The sequence below is a fragment of the Neoarius graeffei genome, chromosome 5 (genome assembly GCF_027579695.1).
Source record: "Neoarius graeffei isolate fNeoGra1 chromosome 5, fNeoGra1.pri, whole genome shotgun sequence".
NCBI classification, from domain to species: domain Eukaryota; kingdom Metazoa; phylum Chordata; class Actinopteri; order Siluriformes; family Ariidae; genus Neoarius; species Neoarius graeffei.
Genome location: NC_083573.1, coordinates 58,235,225 through 58,245,505, shown reverse-complemented (window position 1 = coordinate 58,245,505; position 10,281 = coordinate 58,235,225). Strand labels below are relative to the sequence as shown.

Below are 10,281 nucleotides of genomic sequence, written 5' to 3'. Positions count from 1 at the left end.
TTCACACCGTTCAGTGCTCGGGCCCTAATAATCCTTTGAAAAACAATAGGGTCTTCACACCGAACGAACCCTAAAAATTGTGTGAATTTGTATGACTGGATGGAATTGTATGAATTCAAACATTTGTTGATAAATGAAGTCATAAGAAAAGATACAACCATTAACCCCAACCGTAAACCATCTCAACCCATGCAAATGTGATATACCATGTTTTAGATTTTTTTCAAGTATAATTTTTCAAATATTTTTTCATTTATAAGCATTGGTCTCAGCTGAATTTGATGTACATGACAAGCTCACCACCTATTACATGTCATTCCCCCACCCTCACCCCTTTTAATGCCACAGGAGATACAATTGAATGGGAAGCCTTATTTTTCTGCTCTGCTTTAAATTTTTGCAATTCAGTGATTCATTTAGGCATTATTAAGTCTATATTGTTTAGCTTCCCATACACCTCCACCTGTAAATTCAGCATTATTAGAACATCTTTATTAGAGCCATGAGGCAAATGAAGATATTGATCACGGTGCTGCATTTACAAAATGAGACAACAAAAGGTCTGAATAAACAGATGGAGGAGGATGAGCAGGGAGTAATTTAGGGCTGGCTTGATGTGAACCATGTCAGCACATTTCAAGAGGCCAATGTTATTATCTGTGTCCTCAGCTTCGGGGTTGCAGAGACTGAAATTACCATAATCTGTTGGAACAAGTATACATCTACATCTACAGTATAGTATATGACAAACGTTTAATGGGGTCGTGGATGAGATGTCGGTATCCGGTTGATTTTGACTGGAGTGGATTTTGGATAGCTTATGCTTTGGGCGGTTGCATGTTTTGTGACTTATAGTTAAGTAAAAGAGGCTGCTGCATAAAGCTGGAGGGAGAATTCACACTGTCTAGCAAGGGGGCAAAGGACAGAAGAGAACAGGCAAATTTTCTCCTGGTATGCAGGAAGTTTGTTGTATTTCTCCTGTAAGTGTCTAGTGTTTTACTGAGGTAATGACCAGCTCCCTTGAGAGAAAAGTCTGGCTGTACAGCAGGCTCTCTGAGACTTATTTTGGCTAACAATGTGTCTGCTGCTTCTTTCACTCCCTTGCTCCTGGTGTGCAGCGAGGAATTGTAAGCAAGAAGGCTACACACAGTGAGCATTATCATCTGAAAATATAGAGCACGTTTTACTTTTCTCAAGTTATTATACAAAATATTATTAGAGACTGATTAATTATATCAGAAATGTCATTTTCTCGTTGCATACACAGTTGTGCCCTGTGATGACCTGGTGACTTGTCCAGGGTGTACCCCGCCTTTCGCCCGTAGTCAGCTGGGATAGGCTCCAGCTTGCCTGCGACCCTGTAGAACAGGATAAAGCGGCTACAGATAATGAGATGAGATACACAGTTGTAGCACATCATTGTTCATAATTTATTCAGCTACCATATCAATGTACAATTAATTACTCACTGTAGCTCATCTCTTGCTATGGGCAAAGTGTCAATGGATACAGAGCACCACAGTATCAGCGCTGACCAGATATTCTAGATAGAGACTATATTTTGTATTGCTTGTCCTCTATCCTTCATTGTTGGCTATTTTTAGTTAACATTATTCTCAACCCAACAGTGACCCTGACATGTATGCATGTATCTTATTATTTCATCCTCCCTCACAGAGGCTGCGAATGTTTCTACTGTTTCTACAGTAAGGCTCTTTCAGCTTTGAGGTCAGATATATGAAAAGCCTCATTCTTATTCACCACCAAAATGCATATTTCATATCTGTTCTTAAAGTGTTCAGTCCTAATATGTTAGAATATGTTCTTTAAAAACATAGATTATGTCGAATTTGCTACTGCACTTCTAAAGGCTTATTTACATCCTGCACGGATGTATACATTGATGGTGTATATTTTAAAATTCAGACTTATTCATGTAACTCAGCTAATGGATTACAGCAAAGTCCAAACTCATCATGAATGTGTTCAAGCATATGTGTAATCTATTAGAGCACATTTACTCTCTGAAAAATATTACACTGTAATTGTTTATGGATTTTTTCAGGCAGGAACTGTGAAAAATGACTGTGGGTGTCTAAACTTTTTGTATGAGCTTTATTAATCTATCTGTGTGTTTTGAACACAAGTTTAATTTACTTCCAGTTCCATGAAGGCTATCTCAAAACAGATTTATTAATTCTTGTTAGGATGGATCTGATTAGATATATTTACACATTTGAGACATTTGCCTCGATCCATGTGCCTGATGATGCTCCAAATCATAACTGAAAAGAATAGGTTAAATGTCATCTCATTATCTGTAGCCGCTTTATCCTGTTCTACAGGGTCGCAGGCAAGCTGGAGCCTATCCCAGCTGACTACGGGCGAAAGGCGGGGTACACCCTGGACAAGTCGCCAGGTCATCACAGGGCTGACACATAGACACAGACAACCATTCACACTCACATTCTCACCTACGGTCAATTTAGAGTCACCAGTTAACCTAACCTGCATGTCTTTGGACTGTGGGGGAAACCGGAGCACCCACAGGAAACCCACATGGACACGGGGAGAACATGCAAACTCAGCACAGAAAGGCCCTTGCCAGCCACAGGGCTCGAATCTGGACCTTCTTGCTGTGAGGCAACAGCACTAACCACTACACCACCGTGCCGCCCCAGGTTAAATGTAATTACTTGAAATATTAGACATCATAGAAAACCTTTGAATGGATTTGATTTGGACAATAAATTGCATTTATCTTTCGACCTTCCCTGGTGTGGGTTGTGGTGGCAACAGGCTGAGGTGAGCCCAGACTTCTTTATCCCCAGCCACAGATTCCACATCCTCCCGAGGGATCCCCAGACATTCCCAAGACAAATGTGAGATGTATGTCCCCAGTGGATCCTGGTTCTTCCCCAGGGCTCTCCATCCGGTGGGATGTCCCTGATACAGCTCAACTGGGAGCTAAACAGGAGGCATCCTTATAATGTGCCCAAACCATGTCAACTGGTTTCAGCTTTACTCCAAGTCTCTCTCGGATCATAAACCTCCTTATCCTTTCATGGAGAGTAAGCCCTGCAACCCTGCAGAGGAACTTCATTTCCATCACAACATTTTTTTGGTCACTACTCACAGCTCATGACTTTAGCTGAGGAAAGGGGCATAAATTAAGCAATAAATAGAGATGTTTGTCTACAAACTGAGTTGCTGCATCACAACACAGACTGGTACAGTGATGGCAATACTGCTGTTTCAGACACAATCGGTTTGTCAATCTCATACATTGTTTTTTTTCCATCACTAAGATCTCAAGGTAATTAAACTCCACAGGCAAAGTCTTTCCCTTCATTTGAAGGGAGCATCCTGCCACAAGAAAATCATCATCTGCAAATAACAGGGATGTTACTGATAGACCCCCATGCTGGACAACTCTCCAGCTCTGGCTGCATCTTGATGGCCTGTCCATGAAAACCACAGGGGATCATTGCACTCATACAGAAAGTGGATGGGACAAAGTACCAATCCAGATATCCTGTACTCCTGTAGTACCTTCCACAATAAATATTGACACAGACAATCATATGCCTTCTACAAATCCACAAAAGACATGTAGACTGGATTATTGCACTCCCACGGCCCCTCGCAAAGCTGTGCAAAAGTAAAGAGCTGGTACACTGCTTCACAGCTAATGCAGAACCTGCATTTTTCCTTTTGAAACCTAGGTTTAACTACTAAATTGTGTTTCCTCAACAGAACCCTGGCATAGCCTTTTCCTGGGAGGCTGAGGCGTGTGAAACATATTCATTGGTCAGTTTATATATATATATATATATATATATATATATATATATATATATATATGAGTAATTCCACGCTTATGGGTACTGAAATGGGGACATGAACTTATTCACCTAAAACCATTTCTTTTTTTACCATCAGGTCACAAAACATCTCATCTCATTATCTCTAGCCGCTTTATCCTTCTACAGGGTCGCAGGCAAGCTGGAGCCTATCCCAGCTGACTACGGGCGAAAGGCGGGGTACACCCTGGACAAGTCGCCAGGTCATCACAGGGCTGACACATAGACACAGACAACCATTCACACTCACATTCACACCTACGGTCAATTTAGAGTCACCAGTTAACCTAACCTGCATGTCTTTGGACTGTGGGGGAAACCGGAGCACCCGGAGGAAACCCACGCGGGCACGGGGAGAACATGCAAACTCCGCACAGAAAGGCCCTCGCCGGCCCCGGGGCTCGAACCCAGGACCTTCTTGCTGTGAGGCGACAGCGCTAACCACTACACCACCGTGCCACCGTCACAAAACATGTAATCTTTAATGAATGATATGTTAAAAGATAACTTTAATTTTCTGAGATGTAATAAAAACATATTTATATGCCAAAGTCAAGCCTATGAGTTCCAAAATTATGTCTGTTACATTACTTCTGTTACGATTGTCCATCTCGCGTCTGTTACAAATTAATTACAATCTAGCTATATACCATGTTAATCTTATTGAAAGAATGTGTATGTTTATTCTACTACACATGTTTATTAATTATATTTGCTAAAACATCACCTTCCTATGTTTCAAAAAGTAATTCTACATTGTTAAAATTGAGAATCTATATGTCCACAACACTTCTGTTACGTTCTGACTTTGGCATATAAATATGTTTTTATTACATCTCAGAAAATTAAAGTTATCTTTTAACATATCATTCATTAAAGATTACATGTTTTGTGACCTGATGGTAAAAAAAGAAATGGTTTTAGGTGAATTTTTAAAAATAAGTTCATGTCCCCATTTCAGTACCCATAAGCGTGGAATCACTATATATATATATATATATATATATATATATATATATATATATATATATATATATACACAGTTAGGTCCATATATATTTGGACACTGACACAATTTTTTACCTGTTTACTGAAACATATTCAAGTTATAGTTATATAATGGACATAGACATAAAGTCCAGACTTTCAGCTTTCATTTGAGGGTATCCACATTAAAACTGGATGAAGGGTTTAGGAGTTTCAGCTCCTTAACATGTGCCACCCTGTTTTTAAAGGGACCAAAAGTAATTGGACAATTGACTCAAAGGCTATTTCGTGGGTAGGTGTGGGCAATTCCTTCGTTATGTCATTCTCAATTAAGCAGATAAAAGGCCTGGAGTTGATTGGAGGTGTGGTGCTTGCATTTGGAAGATTTTGCTGTGAAGAAAACATGCGGTCAAAGGAGCTCTCCATGCAGGTGAAACAAGCCATCCTTAAGCTGCGAAAACAGAAAAAAAAAACATCCGAGAAATTGCTACAATATTAGGAGTGGCAAAATCTACAGTTTGGTACATCCTGAGAAAGAAAGAAAGCACTGGTGAACTCATCAATGCAAAAAGACCTGGACACCAACAGAAGTCAACAGTGGTGGATGATTGCAGAATAATTTCCATGGTGAAGAGAAACCCCTTCACAACAGCCAACCAAGTGAACAACACTCTCCAGGAGGTAGGCGTATCAATATCCAAATCTACCATAAAGAGAAGACTGCATGAAAGTAAATACAGAGGGTTCACTGCACGGTGCAAGCCACTCATAAGCCTCAAGAATAAAAAGGCTAGATTGGACTTTGCTAAAAAACATCTAAACAAGCCAGCATAGTTCTGGAAGAACATTCTTTGGACAGATGAAACCAAGATCAACCTCTACCAGAATGATGGAAAGAAAAAAGTATGGTGAAGGCGTGGTACAGCTCATGATCCAACGCATACCACATCATCTGTAAAACACGGCGGAGGCAGTGTGATGGCTTGGGCATGCATGGCTGCCAGTGGCACTGGGTCACTAGTGTTTATTGATGATGTGACACAGGACAGAAGCAGCAGGATTAATTCTGAGGTATTCAGAGACATACTGTGTGCTCAAATCCAGCCAAATGCAGCCAAACTGATTGGTCGGCATTTCATAATACAGATGGACAATGACCCAGAACATAAAGCCAAAGCAACCCAGGAGTTTATTAAAGCAAAGAAGTGGAATATTCTTGAATGGCCAAGTCAGTCACCTGATCTCAACCCAATTGAGCATGCATTTCACTTGTTAAAGACTAAACTTCAGACAGAAAGGCCCACAAACAAACAGCAACTGAAAACCGCTGCAGTAAAGGCCTGGCAGAGCATTAAAAAGGAGGAAACACAGCGTCTGGTGATGTCCATGAGTTCAAGACTTCAGGCAGTCATTGCCAACAAAGGGTTTTCAACCAAGTATTAGAAATGAACATTTTATTTACAATTATTTAATTTGTCCAATTACTTTTGAACCTCTGAAATGAAGGGACTGTGTTTAAAAAATGCTTTAGTTCCTCACATTTTTATGCAATCATTTTGTTCAACCCACTGAATTAAAGCTTAAAGTCTGAACTTCAACTGCATCTGAATTGTTTTGTTCAAAATTCATTGTGGTAATGTACAGAACCAAAATTAGAAAAATGTTGTCTCTGTCCAAATATTTATGGACCTAACTGTATGTGTGTGTGTGTGTATATATATATATATATATATATATATATATATATATATATATATATATATATATATATATATATATATGGACCATTATTCTGTTTTGCCAACCCACATGTACTGCCCCAGATCTCCAGGCAAAACTGAAGAGAAGGGTTACCCAGTAACCTCAACCTTGTCCAGGTGTCATCAACCTCTTGGACCTATCCCATGAAGCTTTCTAACCCCTATAGCAACATCAGCAACAGACTATAAAACACCAGAGATTTCTGGCACTGGTACCTTGAATGGGGATCAGTTGTATCTCTCTTTCTTTCTATCAGATATATTCACCAAAGATGGATCTACTGGGAGCTTTAGCCACCTGGTAGCCCTGTTGTTCACCAGACTCAGAAGTCTCTTCACCATGACATGACCTCAAGCCACAAAGGGTTTTGTCTGGAATTAAGTACTTAAATACAGCCATTTCTCAAGATAATTACATCAATAAAAGGTAAAAGAGAAAGAAATGATTTGAACATTTCATCCTCCAGTAATGATATAACTAAATACATGTAGAACTAACAAGTCTGGTGAAAGCTGTGACTGAGACTCAGAAGTGATTCCAGGTTCTGTGGTTGTTTAAACCAATAAAAGCTTATTTGTGATATGTTTGGTTACAGTAACCTATGTGTTAGCCATTTTCTGACTGTGTCTTTCTGTCTTGTATTACTAGTATCCCTCATACTGTTCTTGTCACTATGTGTAAAAAAAACCTCAACAAATTTAATTCCACTTTCTGTGTCTCCCATGTGCTGGCAGTTTATAAATGACAAAGAAGAAATCAGACAAACCTATTCAATATATTGTTAAGGACTATGCAATATATAGATGCATCAAGACAAATCTGTCTCTAGGAAAATGTCTTTTTATAATACAGTGTCTTACAAAAGTATTCATCCCCCTTGGTGTTTGTCCTGTTTTGTCGCATTAGAAGATGGAATTAAAATGGATTTTTTTTTTTTTTTGGGGGGGGGGGGGGGGGGGTAGCACCACTTGATTTACACAACATGCCTCCCACTTTAAAGGTGCAAATTGTTGTTTTATTGTGACACAAACAATAATTAAGATGAAAAAACAGAAATCTGGAGTGTGCATAGGTATTCACCCCCTTTCGTATGAAACCCTTAAATAAGAGCTGGTCCAACCAATTCACTTCATAAGTCACATAATTAGTTGATTAAGATCCACCTGTGTGCAATCAAAGTGTCACATGATCTGTCACATGATGTCTGTATAAATCAACCTGTTCTGGAAGGACCCTGACTCTGCAACACTACTAAGCAAGCAACCTGAAAACCAAGGAGCCTCCAAACAGGTCAGAGACAAAGTTGTGGAGAAGTATAGATCAGGGTTGGGTTATAAAAAATATCCCAAACTTTGAATATCCCATGGAGCATTATTAAATTCATTATAGCAAAATGGAAAGAATATGTCACCACTACAAACCTAACAAGAGAAGGCCAACCACCAAAACTCAAAGACCGGGCAAGGAGGGCATTAATCAGAGATGCAACAAAGACGCCAAAGATAACACTGAAGGAGATGCAAAGACGCACAGCGGAGAAAGCAGTATCTATCCATAGGACTACTTCAAGCTGTACACTCCACAGAGCGGGGCTTTATGGAAGAGTGGCCAGAAAAAGTAAATGCTTCAGAAAACACGTTTAGTGTTTGCCCAACAGCATGTGGCAGACTCCCCAAACACACAGAAGAAGATTCTCTGGTCAAATGAGACTAAAATTGAGCTTTTTGGCCATCATGGGAAATGCTATGTGTGGCAAAAACCCCAAACCCTGAGAACACCATTCCTACAGTGAAGCATGGTGGTGGCAGCATCATGCTGTGGGGATGTTTTTCATCTGCAGGAACAGGAAAGCTGGTCAGGACTGAAGGAAAGATGGATGGTACTAAATGCAGGGCAATTCTGGAAGAAAACCTGTTTGAGTCAGCCAGAGGTTTGAGACTGGGATGAAGGTTCACATTGCAGCAGGACAATGACCCTAAACATACTGCTAAAGCTACACTGGAGTGGTTTAAAGGGAAACATTTAAATGTCTTGGAATGGCCTAATCAAAGCCCAGACCTCAATCCAATTGAGAATCTGCGGCATAATTTGAAGATTGCTGTATACCAACACAACCCATCTAACTTGAAGGAAATGGAGCAGTTTTGCCTTGAGGAATGGGCAAAAATTCCAGTGGCTAGATGGGCTAAGCTAATAGAGACATACCCCAAGAGACTTACAGCTGTAATTGCTGCAAAAGGTGGCTCTACAAAGTACTGATTTTGTGTGTGTGTGTGTGTGTGTGTGTGTGTGTGTGTGTGTGTGTGTGTGTGTGAGTACCTATGCACACACCAGATTTCTGTTTTTTCATCTTAATGATTGTTTATGTCACAATAAAAAAACAATTTGCACCTTTAAAGATGCATTTCCCGGACTCGTTTTTTTTATGTGAAAGTATGTCCCTTTACACACTCATCCAGAAGGGTAAATTTGCACAAGGCCATCTGTCTACAGCAGAAAAAAATAAAATAAAATGCTTCTGGAAAAATCCCAAGGGAGTCTGGAGCCAGATTCGTGACGTTACCTGCGGAAGCGCCAGCAGGCTGCGCGAGCTTTGCATGGTTTCAGTGCACAGCCTGTGTAGACCAAGCGCTCCCATTTCCCTCTCATTGTCTGGTCTTTTGGAAAACGATGAGTACTAATCCCATCAAGACTGGTGTTGCTACACCCTCCTACGATACATCTGTTAACTATTTTAATAATTACGCGATAACGTTGAAGAAATTTGCAGAAAACCACCAGGTTGTTTTCTCATAAACAAACCAGTGCTGACGTAGGATTCAGAGGGAGGCGTCCCACACGTGATGTCACGAAAATCACTGTTTGCCAGGAAATCCAAATGCCAAGTTTTTTCAGAGGCGGACCAATTCGCCTCAAATGGCTTGATTTCAACTGAATTTTTCTGGTATTGCGCGAGGTAAAAAAAAATTGCGCAAAATGTAACAGATATTTGACCAAAGTTTAATATAAAATAGGAGAATTACATTGATCTTGCTCCTGAATTTACCCGTGATATGCGCTTTAAGATTGTAGGCATGTTGTGGAAATAAAAAGGTGCCAACCCTCCAAAAATGCATTTTAATTCCAGCGTGCAATGCGACAAAACAGGACAAACACCAAGGGGGATGAATACTTTTCAAGAGACTGTACATGCCAGTCAAAGTCAAAGTCCCTCCTGTGCCAGGACCTGGTCTTCCCAGGCAGTCTTCCGTCCCAGTACTAACCTTTATAATACATGTAGGTGTTTTTTGGGGGAAACAAACAAAAAAAAAACCCAACTTTATTAGGTGTAGAAATATCTCATAATGAGGGTTGTGGTGGGTACAGAGAATATTCTGGGAATGCTGGGAGTGAGCTGGGAATAGACCTAGGATGGGATGTCCATCTCAGGACACTGTGACATATCCATTCACAGCTAAGGGTGGTTCAGTGCCGTCAATCCACCAAACATGCTTTTGGGAAGTGGGAGGAAACAGGAAAACTTGGCGGAAACCCACAAGGACACAGGAAGAACATGTAAAACGATCGAACTGGGGAACCTGGATCTGTGAGTCAGCAATACAACACAATACAATGTCATTTAATCCACTGCAATTTAATCTAATCCAATCAACACACTTTTATTACTTGA

General features: G+C 40.2%; 1 protein-coding gene across 1 annotated transcript in view; it reads left to right on the top strand.

Moving 5' to 3' along the window:
• Window positions 1–10,180: 10,180 nt before the first annotated feature.
• Window positions 10,181–10,281, top strand: part of ascc3 (activating signal cointegrator 1 complex subunit 3) — a 395,456-nt gene continuing 395,355 nt past the window's right edge. The window contains exon 1 of the mRNA XM_060922147.1: window positions 10,181–10,197. The gene's annotated coding sequence lies outside the window, so the exon portion shown is untranslated. The remainder of the gene's footprint in view (window positions 10,198–10,281) is intronic.